The sequence below is a fragment of the Pseudophryne corroboree genome, chromosome 8 (genome assembly GCF_028390025.1).
Source record: "Pseudophryne corroboree isolate aPseCor3 chromosome 8, aPseCor3.hap2, whole genome shotgun sequence".
NCBI lineage: Eukaryota > Metazoa > Chordata > Amphibia > Anura > Myobatrachidae > Pseudophryne > Pseudophryne corroboree.
Genome location: NC_086451.1, coordinates 199072817 through 199089616, shown reverse-complemented (window position 1 = coordinate 199089616; position 16800 = coordinate 199072817). Strand labels below are relative to the sequence as shown.

The window sequence follows — 16800 nt, the reverse complement described above, 5'->3', positions numbered from 1 at the left end:
TATTAAGCACAATAGCACAGTTGGAGGTTTACCAGATTGTTTGTGTAAAGTAGGCCCATCAGATTTTAGATTTGGAGATACAGGCTCCAGAACCGAATCATCCACTCCTTCTGCCCACTAGAATCTGAATCTGCTCCTTACAAAGTACATAGGTACCACTTCAGTCTCTGCTGCAAAGCGTTTCGTGAAATACTGTAGCTTTCCTTCCATCGTAAAATAGCTTCTGCAGGTCAGATTCAGAATGTAAGGACAGTGTTCTAACATACCCTACCCCCCCCATTAAGGAGCAGATTCCAGATGTTCAACAAGACCCCTAGTTCAGGTTCTCTTTTTCTTCCTATTGTATTTCTTTTCTTGGAGGCTGAAGATCTTTCCAAAGGGTACTGGAACATTTCATTGGGAAAAGAGATGGGTAGCAAACATGGGACCCTCATTTGAACAGTTTGAATCATTGCACTAATATGCTATCAGAATTTGAAAATGCTCCATGGCCAAGTAAACTATGAGCAGGATCAAAACCTCTCAAGTCTTCATTTGGAATACTTAAGGAGGCATTCCCAATTTTTAGGGGAATTTGTGAGTGCAGTTTAGACTCTTCAAACACCTTCAATGAGGGTGGACCAAATTTTTGCATGACTGCCCCACAGAAAGCATTGAAATCCATATGAATGGGATTCCAACATGCCATGAGAAGACTTGCCCAATCTAATGCTATCCTTCTAAAAGACATCAGCAATATTCCACCACATTAGTTTGTGTTAAAGGAACACTAGATTCAGGGCTGAAATCAATAAAACATTGTTCCAATAATGCCTGGAATTGTTGAAGTTATTAATAAAAATAGGTGAACAGTCTAAGGATACAGACAGGATGCATTCAGCATTCCGGCTTTAGGGATGCCAGCTGTCATGTAACTGACGCCAGACTCCCGAAACCATTTATGAGATCGGTGCTTGAACACTGACAGCCGACATCCTAAGGGTAAGTATTGGGATTCAGGATTAGGGTTAGGGCCTGGGTGGAGGGTTAGGGTTAGGCACTAGGAGGGGTTAGGAACTAGAGGGGTTAGCCCTAGATGCCAACCCCTGAGGGTTATCCATAGCCATCACACCCAAGAATTAGCCCTAGCTGCCACCCCAAGAGGGTTAGGGTTGGGGATTGGGGTTGTAAAAATACTTACCCCCTATGATGTCATAATTTTCAGTGTCAGGATGCTGTGGTCAGTCATGTGACCACCAGCATCCTGACCACTGACAAATTGTATGTATTCTGCTACAGACAAAGTAGTCATATCTGAGAGCTGAGCATCAGCTGGACAGTCAGATGGCTGGACCGATGCTGTATACTCAGGAGACTGGATGGATGACTTGGAGGATTCCAACTGGGCAGCTGATGTGGTTGGCCCTGGCTGGACAGCAAACTCAGTCTTGGCTGGACATGGCAGGGAATATCATCAGTAGCGGGTGACACCTCAGATGGACCATACATCTGTGGCACCTCAGGCAGATCAGACATTACTGGCACCTCAGGCAAGGCAGACATTGATGGCACCTCAGTCAAGGCAGTAGAGTTCTCAGACCTGAAGGCCAGAGCAATAGAGTCCACATGCCCAAAGGCCAGGGAAGTAGGGTCCTCAGGACCAAGGGCCATGGCAGTAGGGTCCTCTTGCCCAAAGGCCAGGGCAGTAGACTGACAAGATGGTACCTTCAAAGGATCTGACAAGGTACTTGATGCCCCCTCTTGGGGCAAGACACTTGGCAAGATACTGAAAGCCCCCTACTGGTCAGAATTCTTGGCAAGATGCTTGAAGCCCCATGTGGGGGCAGGATACACAGCAAGATACTCAAAGCCCTGTCTTGGGCAATATACTAGGAGACCCCTCCTGTGTCCTTTACTATTTCTAATACAGGACACATGGAAACAGGACCATGTTATCAGAAAATCCAAGGCAGAGGAACCACAGATCAGGATACTGTACAGACTGTGAGCTGGACTTAGAAGCATTCTTTGCAGGAAAAATAATCAAGGACCAGCAAGGTGCATGGTGAGGGGCAGAACTAAATAGCAGGGAGGCAGGTGTACAGTAGGTGATTAACAGGAGAAACAGAACTGCAGTAAGGAGAACATGTCTGAATGTCACAACAGCACCTCCTGGAGTACAAAAGTTTGTTGTTTTCTTTCAGCTCACTGGTTTTATAGCAACTTTGAATATTGAAACCAGTGAAAATATTTTGGAGATGTGGTGAAGTTTTCTTTTGTAGTTTTCCTAGTAATAGTTTTCTAGAATAATAGATTTACCGTTATTAGTAACTCATGTAAATTCTATATTAAAAATAATTAAATTAAATGCAGTAAAAAAATGAATAAAAATCATACCTACTTTTTTCAAATCAAGGTCAAATTAAAAGGTACCCTGCACATCATGTGAGTGTTGTAAAGCACAGCATCACACAAGGGGGTGGGGCCATGAAGCAGCCATTTACTGAGAATTGGATCAACACCATCCCCCCATTTCATCCATTTCACTAATAAGTGGGTAGGATGTGGGAAGCTGGCCTACTCTTCCACAAGTCCAGGGCACTCCAAAAAAGCCAGGAGTCTCTCAGACATTTTGGAAAAGTGTTTATTGTCAAGGGAAAGGAAGATTAGGAAACCCAAAGCTCTAAAAAAAGCCAGAATTGGATCTCAGTATTCTGATATATACTGTATATATATCCCAAAATCCACAATATTGACAAAATTATATCTCACCATGTGTGGGAGAGGAGTATATCATAGGTGGAGGTGCACCCCTGAGAGTTTATATGGGTGTGGTATACAAGTTAGACAGTTAAAATATTAGGTTAATACCATATGGTCGACAGTTAAAAGGTCAACAGGGTCAAAAGGTCAACATGGTCAAAAGGTCGACACAAACAAATGGTGTTTTAAAACAGTTTTTTTTTTTTTTTTTCAATTTGATGAAATTTGTTTCCTCAGACTCGGTGGCTCACTCCGCTCCACTTCACTCACCACAAGGTTACTAATGGTAGTAGTTTGTGGATAGTAAATGAAAAAAAAATAGTAAAAGCATGAAAAAACCCTAAAAACCATGTGTCGACCCTGGTGACCTTTTGACCCTGTTGACCTTTTGATCCTGTTGACCTTTTGACTGTCCTTAAATCAGGGTGCTCTACCGAATTTGTCTATACTTGTGCTGGGAGTTCTGGATCTATCAGGGACCAATTGGTGAAAACAGATGCCTTCATTTTATCTGACTCATGTCCCAGGGTGTGAAAAGACCTCACTCATCTGCAGTATAATGCATTGCACACAGCAGACAGCAGCAGTCCAAAGCACACAATAGAGATTAACCATTTACTGCACTCAGGGGTGTATCTAGTAGTCCGAGTGCCCCAGCCAAAGTAAGGGACTGGTGGCCAACCCCCCATATCTGAAATAGGGACGATGCTCATGCTGAAAAATGGGTGTGGCCACACAACAGTACCCATGAAACAAGTTAACCACAGTAGTGCCACTTACTCACATTACACTGCACAGTAATGTCCATTATTCACACTATGCCACACACTAGAGCCCCTTATTAACATTATGCTGCACAGAAGTACCCCTTATACATGTTATGCCACACAGTAGTGCTTACACAGTATATATATATATATATATATATATATATACACACACACACACACGTGTATATATATATATATATATATATATATATACCTACAAATAACTTTCAGCCACCGCACTCATAAGTCAGCGCTTGAAGCTATTTAAAGCCAAACACAAAGAAGGTGTTCACACAAAAAAAAAAAATCAATACTATGGGGTCCATTCAATGCATGTCAGATCCAACAATGCAGTATTTAATTAGTGGGCATTTCCGATAGGTTTTGCCCGTTTTCGACAGTGCTGATCCGACTTTTATTGTAGTCTGATGGAATTGGCTGCTAATTCGACAAAACACGTGGATCCATGGCTAATTCGCAAATCCACATGTTTTCCGACAAGTTGGAATTGCTGACAAGTCGGAAAAACGGCAGCTCCATTAAATAGGTCGAATCCTGATTCTGATTCAGCGAAAAAAAGTGGGAAACTGCTGTCTTTCCGATTTGAAGGCAATTACAACTTCAGTTGAATACACTGTATATGTAGAGTCCACAGGTTCAAATTTTTCTGGACCGCTGTTCCCTTCTTCACAAATTCCTATGTTTTTTCTGATCTACACACACACACACACACACACACACACACACACACACACACACACACATATATAATCCATAAATGCAGCCCGGCACTCCGCTATCCCTGTAGGGGTATAGCTCTGGTGCCCTCCTAGGGGAGAGGTGGCCCCAATACAGGTTGCAGGGAATAGGCAGCACTCAGACTGATATTAGAAAAAAGCCATGTGTGTTTATTGATCGACGTTTCGAGGGTCGAACCCCCTTCATAAGGACACTGCAAACAAGTGACAAACAAAACTTAACAACTTAAATACTTTACCATCCTGGGCCCCGTCATCTCCCGCAGCATCCGCGTTGTCCAGTCCACGGAGTTCGTGCTTCCGGTCACATGTGGCACACGGCGACCGGAAGTCGCGTCATCTCGCTACATGGACCCGCTTCTGACGCGGCTGTGGACAGAGGGGAGCAGGTTACCATGGTGACGGTACACAGTCAACACAAAGTGCAGTGTACGTCCCATGAACACAACAACCATACATTACATGTAAATATAAGAAAACACCTTGTTCAAACATTATTGATGTGAAAATAAACAATCTCATTGCTGTGTTATAACGCTAATATTAAGATGTGATAAACGTTGATCAATAAACACACATGGCTTCTTTCTAATATCAGTGTGCAAGACTCTGAGTGCCACCTATTCCCTCCAACCTATATATATATATATATATATATATATATATAATGGCATATCCTTCCCCACCTGTGGCTCAGGTGTATGCAGCAAAGGAAAAAAGAGGCGGCACTCCAAGGACGTGTTCCTAACAGCAAAGAAAACATGGCAGGTTGCTTACAACGTTTCAAGGCGTAAAAGCCTTTTCCTCAGGTAAGAATACCCATGTGCAGTGAAAACATAAGTGATAAAATAACCAAACCGGAGCATGAAACACTCACCGTTTAAGAAGCGTGCAGGAGCAGGTGTTCCCGGCGTCTGTGCCCGAGACTTCCGGGTACGTCACGTGAGCGGCGCATAGATGACGTGTCCGTTGCATAGCAATTGCTGCGCTAGCAAAACAGGCACCGGGGAGACCTGTCAGTGAAAGTGTATAGATGTTAAGACACTGTGTGATAAGGCATGCAAAGTACATGCAACGACACCCAAGAAAGCGGGCGACTAGTGTATAAAGTGGCAAACGAAATGGTTGAACAAATGAAATTGAAGATTAAAAATTACTTATATACAGCTAAAGTATATCCAATGTGGTAGAAAAAGCCAAATGCTTGCCATAGCATCGTGCAAAATATAGCCAGATCGAATAGTTGGTTAAAAAGAGATAACTATGTATTATGCAAAAAGTATACAGCATATGGCCTGATCAATTGATTGGCTAAAACATAATAGCTGGGTATTGATTAATTCCCAAACAGTTACATCTCATCAAAGCAGGAGGGGAAGGGGGGGGGGGAAGGAAAGGGATCAGAAGAAAGGGAAAAAGGGGAAAATGGGGGAGGGGGGAAAGGGAGGAAAAGGGGAGGGGAAAGGGAGGAGGGGGGAGGAAGGAGAGAAGGGGGGAAAAGGGGAGACGCAGGGGAAAACAAGATCAGAAGATAGAACAAAGGCTACTAATGTAGTAGCAGATATTAGAGAAATACATTCCAGGTGAATTTTTCATTCAGTCCTTTAAGTGACAATACATCTAATAAGAAAATCCATTTGGATAGAGCTCTATGTCGGTCTCCACCTCTCACTGAGCTCGGAATATGGTCGATAATCTTATATCGGAGGCTGGATAGCGGGTGGCCACTTTGTTTAAAATTACGTGCTACCGGTTGATCTACCGGTTTGCCTTCAAGTGATGCTTTGATGGCCGATCGATGTAACGCCATCCGATCCCTGAGGTTTCTGATGGTCTGTCCCACGTATAATAAGCCACATGGGCAGATGATTATGTACACTATAAATGACGTAGTGCACGTCAGCACATGTCGGATTTTGTATTGCTGACCAGTGTGTGGATTACTGAAGGTATGGCCAGTTTCTAAATATTTACATATGGTGCAGGAAGCACACCTATAGCACTCGGGTTTTTTAACTTGTGTAAAAGGAGCATGTAAGGTTGGAATGATGTTAGTTTTCACCAGAAAGTCCCTTAAGTTGGGTCCCCTCTTGTAACTGGGCATCAGGGAAGTGTTTTTAAAGCAAGGTAACTCTTTGTCACCCGAGACAATAGACCACAGGCCTTTTGTTGCACGTGGGATAACTTTGCTAGCAGTCGTGTACCGGGTCACAAAGGGTATCCGTGATTTCAACGGTTGTCGAGGCATGTTGTATAACAGCTGTTCTCTAGGAATTTTTAATACTTCGTCCCTAGAGTTCATTAGATCACGTCATTTATAACCTCTGTGTGCAAACTTTGATCCAACGTGGCTGCTAGGGTAGTTTGGTCACTTGAAATGCGGGCTGCCCTAAGCATTTGTGATCTGGGTAACCCACGTATTAGTGCAGGAGGATGACAGCTGCTATGGTGGAGCAACGTATTGCGGTCTGTGGGCTTTGAAAAGAGCTTGGTGTGTATATGGTTCTGTTTGATCTCGATGGTGACATCCAAGTAATTAATAGTTGTGGTGCTGATCTGATGCGTAAATTTAATGGGGGAATCCTTACTGTTAATGTGATCAATGAGGGTGATTAATTCCTTCTCAGTTCCAGACCATAGGATCAGCAGGTCGTCTATGTACCGTGTATATAGTAATATTTTGTTCACTATCTCTGGAGATGAAAAGAAGAAACCATCTTCCTGCTGAAACATATATACATTAGCGAACGATGGAGCCACTGAGGACCCCATCGCACACCCGGTTGTCTGGATGAAATACTGACCATTGTGCATAAAGTAATTTTGCTTTAGAGTTTTCGACAAAAGCAAAAGAAAAAGGGAAATAGGGATAGCATCGAAGTGATGTCGGAACAGGAACAGTTCCATGGCTGCTAAGCCACTGTTGTGAGGTATCACCGTGTAGAGAGTTTTGACATCAAGAGTACATAGCAACATATTGGTCGATACAGTTTTGATGAGGTTGAGTTTATTGAGAAGTTGTGTAGTGTCTTTAAGGAACGTTGGCTGTTCCATGATATACGGCTGAATCAACTGGTCAAGTAGCTGTGAAATCGGTTGGAGGAGTGACCCCCTTGCAGAGATGATGGGTCGGGGAGGTGGATCCACCAGATTTTTGTGGAGTTTGGGAATTGTGTATAACACCGGAGTGATGGGAAATCCAAATGGATTTTCTTATTACAGATGTAGCCACCTTTATCTTGACCGATTCTCCGCCTAGATGGGCGTTTAGTCACGCTAAGGCGATAGCTTAGCTTGCTGAGTTTAATCACAGGAGGGGAGGGAATACCGCACAGGAAATATTGAGTATAGAAAGTTAATTTTCTAGACCAAAATCAGGTAATTGCAAGAAAACGCTGTTTTCTAATTCTGATATTGTTTGGTGGTGCACCCTGAGTCAGTAGGGGAACGTAGACAATGTGGAAGAGAAGAAGACTCTTTTGTGGGCGCACTCTTTACTTTACATAAATATAGAAAATAGTCAAAGTAGATAAAAATACAAATTTTAATAATTCAACAAGATAATTGCTACACAATTAAGACAATTAGTGGTTCATCAAGAAGATAAAGATGGTCAAATAATTAACAAAATATTCGAAATAGCACCATGTGCTGATATGAAATGAAAAAACTGGATTTTGGCTGACGGAAGAAAATTCTAGACGTTATATATTCAATGGTATATTGTGCTAATAAGCCAATTACTGTTATGCATTCCCCTGTAATATGGTCTGGATACTGGTGATACTTAAGAGTAGTATGTCACTGTCTTGTCTCCTGCCAAAGAAGATAAGGGCAGAGGGGGCGGAAGGGGGAAAGGCAAAGAGTGGAAGTTGGAGAGCAGTGTGAATCTGCTGTCAGTGTTAGACACTATATGGGCTCAATCAATGAGCTCTACTACACTGAGTATTCCTCAATGGTCGCCCACTTGAGTACTAACCCAGCCCAACACTGATTAGCTTCCGAGATCGGACGGTTTCGGGCGTCGCCAGTGTGGTATGATAGTAGAGGAAATGACCAATATTACGAAGCTCTGGAATCACTGATGAGAGTTCACGAATTTACAAAGTTATTCAGGACAGATACCAGACATAGAGGAAATTAGATGGATCTGCTGCCAATGTTAGACAGGGACGCGACCCTGAATCACTGGTGAGAGTCCACGAAAATAAGGATTGAAAGAGAAATAAGTAGATAGTGAAAGGTCTGATGGGGTTTAAATCCAGATGCGGCAATAGTAAAATAAGCTGAAATAGTTACATTATCATTGGAAAAAGTTGCCTAAATACAGGATGCCTGAAATGCCAAAGCAGAGACAAAAGAGAAAAAATTAATAACAGAGTACCAGCTATGGGAAAGTATCCAATATGAATTATTGGTACTAAAAGTAGCAATGAGGTTGTAGCTGAATTGCACCTAGAGTGTAACTGTTACAAAAGTTTCCACTGCAGGTTGTCAATACCCCAAAAGGATATAACTAAATAGCAGTGAGGTTGTAACTGAGTTGCAATGATATATCCAGACTGGGGAGGATCTATCAAAGTTTTTAGATTGGATCACTGCCAATATCATCACATGCAAAAAAATGGAAATGCAACATTATAACAAAATACATGAATATGGCAGTTATATATATAACTGCTAAGGCAGGCAGGTACCTATTAGCACAAAGTCCGTCTAGTATATAAAATGTATGATAGCAGAATGATGGTGGTAAGTGCTCGCAGGAGCAAATGAGAGAAACATATTAAACTGTTGCGGGCCTGTAACTCCCAATATACACTGTGTAGTAAAATTGCTATGGATAAGTGGGAAAAGAGAGTTGATATTACCCGCGCCGAAATGGGGTGGAATCGCCCCTTCTAGAGTCTTGACACCAGTCTCCTCTCAAAGGGTGCTGTCAGTCTTCTATGCGCCCCGGACATCTCGAATGATGGGGGGAGTTCAGGAGCCGCCGGTCCGATGGTGTCCTGTCGGACACAAGCCGCCGTCAGATGTCCGCTGCTGCAGTCAGCCGCGATGGGTAATAGTGAAAGTCAGGGGAGACGGAGGGCACGGGCAGAGGCCAGATAACGTCCGAAGTTCCGGTCAGCCAAAAGACAGTGGTTGTGTCGGAATACGCGTTTCACCCGTTCGCCGGGCTTGATCACTTCCTGTTGTGGTCTTGATCCCAGCAGGTTTTTAAGGAGAGGTGCAATCAGCATCTTCCAATCAAAACGGAGGGGGTGTATGAGTACTTTGATTGCCCGCTGAGGTTTTACGGCTTGAATAATCCGGATAGATTAACACTGAATCACTGGTTGATTGACAGGAGAAGCCGTTATCCATGTGAACAAATAAAATAAAGAGAAAAAAAAGAGTTTTAAAACACAACCCAAGTAAAGTTTTTATTGACCGGGTAATAAATCATATGCAGCATGATGCAAAGCTGAATTATGTGGATGCAGGTGATTAATCTAATATTGCAAACCTAATAAGAAATAGTGAAATAATAATGAAGATAATAAAAGTAGCATGCTTAGCCCATATAAATGAATAATTGATATTGCTTGCTGAAGTGATTAGACTGATGAGTGCGGGTAGTCCCTATTATAAACCTGATTTATAGTTTTATGACAGTTTGCAGTTCGGAGCCCGGACAGGGAAAGCTTACTCATGGGACTGGTAGTAATTATATCTAAGCCATTAATATATAGTCACACAGTATTGTCCAAATAGGCTGATAAAAAAATGATTAATTGATAAATTGTTACTACACAATCAGCGGTCCTGGGTACGAGCAAAGAAAATAATAAATTGTCATTAATTTGTAATGATTAGATATGAATTGCTACAGGTGATCAAACAATGTTCGGTATATATTTCTTTCAAATTAATTGGTGATTCGAGAAATGTTGATTATATGGCACATATATAAGATATAGTGGGGTGCCGCTGCTGGTCAAGTATAATAGTCGCAAGGTCAGTGGTCCTGAGACCGGACCGAAGGGCTCCCTAATAGGGCTAAACATTAGCCTTACAATAAAAGTGATTGATCACAATCAATAATAATGCAGTGTCTCGCTTATTAATAATCATACGGTATCCTGCTTAGATATAATTACTACCAGTCCCATGAGTAAGCTTTCCCTGTCCGGGCTCCGAACTGCAAACTGTCATACAACTATAAATCAGGTTTATAATAGGGACTACCCGCACTCATCAGTCTAATCACTTCAGCAAGCAATATCAATTATTCATTTATATGGGCTAAGCATGCTACTTTTATTATCTTCATTATTATTTCACTATTTCTTATTAGGTTTGCAATATTAGATTAATCACCTGCATCCACATAATTCAGCTTTGCATCATGCTGCATATGATTTATTACCCGGTCATTAAAAACTTTACTTGGGTTGTGTTTTAAAACTCTTTTTTTCTCTTTATTTTATTTGTTCACATGGATAACGGCTTCTCCTGTCAATCAACCAGTGATTCAGTGTTAATCTATCCGGATTATTCAAGCCGTAAAACCTCAGCGGGCAATCAAAGTACTCATACACCCCCTCCGTTTTGATTGGAAGATGCTGATTGCACCTCTCCTTAAAAACCTGCTGGGATCAAGACCACAACAGGAAGTGATCAAGCCCGGCGAACGGGTGAAACGCGTATTCCGACACAACCACTGTCCTTTGGCTGACCGGAACTTCGGACGTTATCTGGCCTCTGCCCGTGCCCTCCGTCTCCCCTGACTTTCACTATTACCCATCGCGGCTGACTGCAGCAGCGGACATCTGACGGCGGCTTGTGTCCGACAGGACACCATCGGACCGGCGGCTCCTGAACTCCCCCCATCATTCGAGATGTCCGGGGCGCATAGAAGACTGACAGCACCCTTTGAGAGGAGACGGGTGTCAAGACTCTAGAAGGGGCGATTCCACCCCATTTCGGCGCGGGTAATATCAACTCTCTTTTCCCACTTATCCATAGTAATTTTACTACACAGTGTATATTGGGAGTTACAGGCCCGCAACAGTTTAATATGTTTCTCTCATTTGCTCCTGCGAGCACTTACCACCATCATTCTGCTATCATACATTTTATATACTAGACGGACTTTGTGCTAATAGGTACCTGCCTGCCTTAGCAGTTATATATATAACTGCCATATTCATGTATTTTGTTATAATGTTGCATTTCCATTTTTTTGCATGTGATGATATTGGCAGTGATCCAATCTAAAAACTTTGATAGATCCTCCCCAGTCTGGATATATCATTGCAACTCAGTTACAACCTCACTGCTATTTAGTTATATCCTTTTGGGGTATTGACAACCTGCAGTGGAAACTTTTGTAACAGTTACACTCTAGGTGCAATTCAGCTACAACCTCATTGCTACTTTTAGTACCAATAATTCATATTGGATACTTTCCCATAGCTGGTACTCTGTTATTAATTTTTTCTCTTTTGTCTCTGCTTTGGCATTTCAGGCATCCTGTATTTAGGCAACTTTTTCCAATGATAATGTAACTATTTCAGCTTATTTTACTATTGCCGCATCTGGATTTAAACCCCATCAGACCTTTCACTATCTACTTATTTCTCTTTCAATCCTTATTTTCGTGGACTCTCACCAGTGATTCAGGGTCGCGTCCCTGTCTAACATTGGCAGCAGATCCATCTAATTTCCTCTATGTCTGGTATCTGTCCTGAATAACTTTGTAAATTCGTGAACTCTCATCAGTGATTCCAGAGCTTCGTAATATAGGTCATTTCCTCTACTATCATACCACACTGGCGACGCCCGAAACCGTCCGATCTCGGAAGCTAATCAGTGTTGGGCTGGGTTAGTACTCAAGTGGGCGACCATTGAGGAATACTCAGTGTAGTAGAGCTCATTGATTGAGCCCATATAGTGTCTAACACTGACAGCAGATTCACACTGCTCTCCAACTTCCACTCTTTGCCTTTCCCCCTTCCGCCCCCTCCGCTCTTATCTTCTTTGGCAGGAGACAAGACAGTGACATACTACTCTTAAGTATCACCAGTATCCAGACCATATTACAGGGGAATGCATAACAGTAATTGGCTTATTAGCACAATATACCATTGAATATATAACGTCTAGAATTTTCTTCCGTCAGCCAAAATCCAGTTTTTTAATTTCATATCAGCACATGGTGCTATTTCGAATATTTTGTTAATTATTTGACCATCTTTATCTTCTTGATGAACCACTAATTGTCTTAATTGTGTAGCAATTATCTTGTTGAATTATTAAAATTTGTATTTTTATCTACTTTGACTATTTTCTATATTTATGTAAAGTAAAGAGTGCGCCCACAAAAGAGTCTTCTTCTCTTCCACATTGTCTGAGTTTAATCACAGGCAGGCGCGTTGAGGCGATTCTAGATACTCAGCATGCATTACACATCTCCACCACTGGGTGGCTAATGCTCCACTAATCCAGTACTTTCGATCGTATAGCGGCGGATTGATCTACAGCTCTGGCAAATGGTCAGTGACGACTGTAATGTTAATAAATGCTGACCAATGGTCAGACGGTGAGAGTTCTCAATATTGATAAAAAGTTTATACAGACACAAACGAACATGTTAAAACACTTGTGTATGCAGACGCAAGATTGTGTATGGAGACGCAACTAATTGTGTAAAAGAAAGTATGTACAATGCATAAACACCGTGCTTTTGAAATACATGTACAGTATGAGCGTCCGAGTTCTCGTGACATTCACTTTATTATAATATTTTTCTTTGTTATACCTTCAATGGAAGGGTGCACACAGGTTTCCCACAAATCTTGCCTTGTAACCTGATCAGAACTCCCTACCTGTCTACTGCATGAACTGTGCAGGCTCCCAGGGGGAAGGGGAAAGTGGGATGGGGGTAGAGCGAGGCAGTGGAAAATACAGCGTTCAAAGAACGGGTCAATGCTGAAGGAGCGTCAGAATCCCCTAGCTAAAATACACAGGGTCGATAGGGATAAGCGAGGTCTATGCACATAACGACAAACCAGACCCCATCGCATCACAAAGTGACAAAATGTCCGAGGCACATGAACCCCCGCCTTGTAGCATTATGTGCATAGACCTTGCTTAACCCTATCGCCCCTGTGTATTTTAGCTAGGGGATTCCGACGCTCCTTCAGCACTGCCCCGTAGCCTGCAAAACCTATGCCATCACTCGCTCCATAGCTGAATGCTGTCACAAGGTGGATGTTCATGTGCCTTGGACATTTTGTCACTTTGTGATGCGATGGGGTCTGGGGTATCATTAAGTGCATAGACCTCGCTTATCCCTATCGACCCTGTGTATTTTAGCTAGGGGATTCTGACGCTCCTTCAGCATTGTCCCATGACCTACAAAATCTGTGCTGTTACTTGCTCCATAGCCGAGGGCCTCCAAAAAAGCCAAATCAAATCAAAGCCAATCAGGAGAGTTCCACGACGTGGTGCTTCCTGATTGGCTGAAGGGACTTTTCTGTGACAGGAATCACGGGGGGGTCTCTGCATTCGGGGAAAGGGGTCCCATGTGTAAACATGGGACCCTTTCAGTCCGTCTGGTTCGGGTTAATGCGTTGTATTTTTTTGCCAAGTACGTGGATTACAATAAAAGAACCGGACACTGGATCAGGTGAGTATAATTTTATTTTCAGGTACCCCGGACGTCGACATTGGAGATGAGCCCAGAGTCGGCGTGTCAACATAGGTAAGTATGTGTGTCGGAATGTATGTAATAAAGTTATACTTTCACGGTGTCTGTGTCCTGTTTTTATTTGGGTATTTTTTTTGCAGTAGAACTACAGGTACCAGCGGGCCTGTTTCCCCCCAGCATGCTGGTACTTGTGGTTCTCCAAGTACCGGCTTGCGGGGGAGGCTTGCTGGGACTTGTAGTTCTTCTGCAAAAAAAAAAAAAACTATATTCTTCCATTTTCAACAAGGCTATCAGCCCCCCCAGCCGCAGCCCTTGGATGGGGGGAGAGCCTCAGGCTTCACCCCTGGCCCTTGGGTGGCTGGGAAGGACCCCTTGATTGAAGGGGTCCCCACTCCTCCAGGGTACCCCGGCCAGGGGTGACTAGTTGGGTATTTAATGCCACGGCCGCAGGGCGCTGTATAAAAGTTACCCCTGGCTGTGGCATTATCTGTCCAGCTACTGGAGCCCGGTGCTGGTCCAAAAAATACGGGGGACCCCTACTCTTTTTGTCCCATGTATTTGTTGCACCAGGACCAGGCACAGAGCCCGGTGCTGGTTGTTAAAATACGGGGGATCCCGTCATTTTTTTCCATGTATTTTGGCAACCAGGACCGGCTCAAAGAGCCCGAGGCTGGTTACGCTTAGAAGGGGGGACCCCACGCAATTTTTTTTCTGTTTTTTTCCCATTTTTTCACATTTTTAAAAATCTAATTAAAAATCCGTCAAATCGGCCGTTTTTCGACAGCGGGACTGTCAAATTCGTTTTTTATTGAATATGTCGAATTCCGGCACCCACCTGCGGTAATTCAACGGTCGAATTGTGTCAAATTTAAAAACGGGCGAAAAAGTGCAGCAATTCGCCCGGAATTGCATATACCCTGGGCAGGCTCCTCCCTCTATGCCCCTCCTACCAGACTCAGTTTAGAAAATGTGCCCGGAGGAGCCGGTTACAGCTAGGGGAGCTCTCCTGAGCTTTCTTAGAAAAAGTTTACCAGGGTACCAGGGGGGTTGTAGAAGGGAGGGGAGGCTGTAATTAGACTGTGTGTCCTATTAAAGAGCACAAGTCTGTGCTGATAAGGGGTTTCTCCTTACTAAAAGCGCTGGTGTGGGTTGGCTCCAATCTCTGTCTCACTCTTGCCATTCTTGGGGGGGAAACTCTGTCTTACCCATTGTGTGTGTGTGTGTGTGTGTGTGTGTGTGTGTGTGTGTGTGTGTGTGTGTGTGTGTGCTGTGTTTGGTGGTTTCCTGTAGCCTCCAGGATTAATGGAGGATTTGGATACGATGGATAGGGATGATGATGCATTGTACACTGCTCAAAAAAATAAAGGGAACACTTACATTGTGTTGTTTTACTCCAAGTCAATCACACATCTGTGAAATCAAACTGTCCACTTACAAAGCAACACTGATTGACAATCAATTTCACATGCTGTTGTGCAAATGGAATAGACAACAGGTGGAAATTATAGGCAATTAGCAAGACACCCCCAATAAAGGAGTTGTTCTGCAGGTGGTGACCACAGACCACTTCTCAGCTCCTATGCTTTCTGGCTGATGTTTTGGTCACTTTTGAAAGCTGGCAGTGCTTTCACTCTAGTGGTAGCATGAGACCGAGTCTACAACCCACACAAGTGGCTCAGGTAGTGCAGCTCAGTGCAGCTCATCCAGGATGGCACATCAATGCGAGCTGTGGCAAGAAGGTTTGCTGTGTCTGTCAGCATAGTGTCCAGAGCATGGAGGTGCTACCAAGAGACAGGCCAGTACATCAGAAGACGTGGAGGAGGCCGTAGGAGGGCAACAACCCAGCAGCAGGACTGCTACCTCTGCCTTTGTGCAAGGAGGAACAGGAGGAGCACTGCCAGAGCCCTGCAAAATGACCTCCAGCAAGCCACAAATGTGCATGTGTCTACTCAAACGATCAGAAACAGACTCCATGAGGGTGATATGAGGGCCCGACGTCCACAGGTGGGGGTTGTGCTTACAGCCCAACACCGTGCATGACGTTTGGCATTTGCCAGAGAACACCAAGATTGGCAAATTCGCCACTGGCGCCCTGTGCTCTTCACAGATGAAAGCAGGTTCTCACTGAGCACATGTGACAGACGTGACAGAGTCTGGAGACGCCAAGGAGAACGTTCTGCTGCCTGCAACATTCTCCAGCATGACCGGTTTGGCAGTGGTTCAGTAATGGTGTGGGGTGGCATTTCTTTGGGGGGCCGCACAGCCCTCCATGTGCTCGCCAGAGGTAGCCTGACTGCCATTAGGTACCAAGATGAGATCCTCAGACCCCTTGTGAGACCATATGCTGGTGCGGTTGGCCCTGGGTTCCTCCTAATGCAAGACAATGCTAGACCTCATGTGGCTGGAGTGTGTCAGCAGTTCCTGCAAGACGAAGGCATTGATGCTATGGACTGGCCCGCCCATTCCCCAGACCTGAATCTAATTGAGCGCATCTGGGACATCATGTCTCGCTCCATCCACCAACGCCATGTTGCACCACAGACTATCCAGGAGTTGGCAGATGCTTTAATCCAGGTCTGGGAGGAGATCCCTCAGGAGACCATCTGCCACCTCATCAGGAGCATGCCCAGGCGTTGTAGGGAGGTCATACAGGCATGTGGAGGCCACACACACTACTGAGCCTCATTTTGACTTGTTTTAAGGACATTACATCAAAGTTGGATCAGCCTGTAGTGTGTTTTTCCACGTTAATTTTGAGTGTGACTCCAAATCCAGACCTCCATGGGTTAATAAATTTGCTTTCCATTGATAATTTTTGTGTGATTTTGTTGTC

General features: G+C 43.7%; 1 long non-coding RNA gene and 2 pseudogenes across 1 annotated transcript in view; 1 reads left to right on the top strand and 2 right to left on the bottom strand.

Annotated features, from left to right (window-relative positions):
• Positions 1 to 5152: 5152 nt before the first annotated feature.
• The window catches only part of LOC134947602 (uncharacterized), a 54821-nt gene continuing 43173 nt past the window's right edge, over positions 5153 to 16800 (bottom strand). Inside the window, exon 5 of the long non-coding RNA XR_010182647.1 lies at positions 5153 to 5283. This is a non-coding gene — a long non-coding RNA (uncharacterized LOC134947602). The remainder of the gene's footprint in view (positions 5284 to 16800) is intronic.
• Positions 8201 to 8319, bottom strand: LOC134951214 (5S ribosomal RNA; annotated as a pseudogene).
• Positions 12070 to 12188, top strand: LOC134951201 (5S ribosomal RNA; annotated as a pseudogene).